Raw genomic sequence first — 2500 nt, forward strand, 5'->3', positions numbered from 1 at the left:
GCCAAACAATACAAATCAGCAAACACAACACCAAAACAGTTCATAGCAATACCACTAAAACAGTGCCATGCAACACAACACAGTGCCAACCAATGCTGAAACAATAAACTAATAGAAACAGTGCCAAAAAATGATAAACAATACAAAACAGTGCCAAACAATACAAAACAGTGCCAAACAATACAAAACAGTGCCAAAACAGTGCCAAACAATACAAAATAGTGCTAAACAGTGCCAAACAAACCCACAACAGTGCCCAAAATAGCAATCAGTGCCAAAAACACAAAGTCAAAAGTGTCAAACAGTGCCAAACAACACAAAACAATATAAAACAGTGCCAGAACAATGCCAAAACAAGATAAAACATTAGAAAACAGTGCCATTTAGTGCCAAACAAAACAAAAGTGCGAGAATAGTGCCAAACAGTGCCAAAAAATAAAATAGTCCCAGAATAGTGCCAAACAAAACAAAATAGTGCCATAATAGTGCCAAACAAGTGCCACAAAAATGAAATAGTGCCAGAATAGTTCTACACAATACAAAATAGTCCCAGAATAGTGCCAAACAACAGAAAACGGTGCCAACAATACAAAACAGTGCCACAAAAACAGTGCAACAACAGAGCCATACAATAAAAAACAGTGCCATAACAGTGGCATACAATAAAAAGTAGTGCCATAACAGTGCCATACAATAAAAAGCAGTGCCATAACAGTGCCATAATAGTGCCATACAATAAAAAGCAGTGCCAAAACAGTGCCATACAATAAAAAGCAGTGCCAAAACAGTGCCATACAATAAAAAGCAGTGCCATAACAGTGCCATACAATAAAAAACAGTGCCAAAACAGTGCCATACAATAAAAAGCAGTGCCATAACAGTGCCATACAATAAAAAGCAGTGCCAAAACAGTGCCATACAATAAAAAGCAGGTCCATAACAGTGCCATACAATAAAAAGCAGTGCCATAAAATAAAAGTAGTGCCATAACAGTGCCATGCAATAAAAACAGTGCCATAACAGTGCCATACAATAAAAGAGTGCCATAACAGTGCCATACAATAAAAAACAGTGCCATAACAGTGCCATACAATAATAGAGTGCCATAACAGTGCCACACAATAAAAAACAGTGCCATAACAGTGCCATACAATAAAGAGCATTGCCATAACAGTGCCATACAATAAAAAACAGTGCCATACAATACATAACTGTGCCATAAGAGGCACAGAATAAAAAACAGTGCCACACAATAAAAAGTGCCATAACAGTGCCACACAATAAAAACAGTGCCATACAATAAAAAGTAGTGCCATAACAGTGCCACACACAAAAAAACAGTGCCATACAATAAAGTGCAGTGCTATAACAGTGCCACACAATACATAACTGTGCCTCACAGTGCCAGGCAATGCAAAAGGGCTTAATACAAAACAGTGCCATTGCAATGAAAAAATTGTGCCATAACAGTGTCCAAGAGTGCCAAACAATACAAAACAGTGCCATAACACAAAAAACAGTGCCAAACAACAGAAAACAGTGCATAACAGAGACAAAAGAATAAAAAATAGTACTAAACAGTACCAAACGACAGAAAACAGTGCCATAACAGTACTAAAGAAGTGACGAAACAGTGCCACACAATACAAAACAATGCCAAATCAGTGCAAAACAATACTTATTAGTGCCATAACAGTGCCACAATAGAAAAGTGCCATAATAGTGCCACAAATCAAAACAGTGCCAAAATACTGCAAAACAACAGAAAACACAACATTGCCACACAATACAAAACATTGCCATAACACCTCCACACAATACAAAACAGTGCCATAACAGTCCCATGCAAAAAAAAGCAGTGCCATAACAGTGCCACACAATACAAAGCAGTGCCATAACAGTGCCACATAATACAAGTGCCAAATAATGTCAAAATAATAAACAAGTACCTAACAGTGCCATAACAGCAGAAAAGCACTACAGCAATACAAATCAGTGCCATAATAGTGCCAAACAGTGCCAAAATAATACAAACAATACAAACAACGTGCCAGAACAGTGTCAAACAGTGCCAAACAACACAAAACAACAGAAAACAGTATCAAGAAGTGCCAAAACAGCAAAAAGAACACATAATGCCAAAACACCACAAAACAACACAAGACTTTAACAAAACGTGCCAAAACAGCAGGAAACAACACAAAATAACGCCAATAAGTGCCAAAAGTGTCAACAGTGCCTAAACAGGAGAAAACTACACAAAATAGTGCCAAAAATGCCTAAGAAAAAGAAAATAACATAAATAGTGCCAAAAATGCAATAAACAACACAAAACAGTGACAAAAAGTGCCAAAACACCTGAAAACAACACGATTCAGTGCCAAAAAGTGCCAAAACAGTGTCAAAAAAGTGCCTATAGAGAAGAAAACAACATAAATAGTGCCATAAAACAACAGTAAGCAACACAAAACAGTGGCAAAAAGCGCCCCAAAAAACAGAA

At 37.0% G+C, this 2500-nt stretch overlaps 1 protein-coding gene across 1 annotated transcript in view; it reads right to left on the reverse strand.

Annotated features, from left to right (window-relative positions):
* LOC123506856 overlaps positions 1 to 2500 on the reverse strand; it is a 15486-nt gene that overhangs the window by 11992 nt on the left and 994 nt on the right. The gene's annotated exons all lie outside the window — the stretch shown is intronic.

Source organism: Portunus trituberculatus, chromosome 2, assembly GCF_017591435.1.
Source record: "Portunus trituberculatus isolate SZX2019 chromosome 2, ASM1759143v1, whole genome shotgun sequence".
In the NCBI taxonomy this organism is placed as follows: Eukaryota; Metazoa; Arthropoda; class Malacostraca; order Decapoda; family Portunidae; genus Portunus; species Portunus trituberculatus.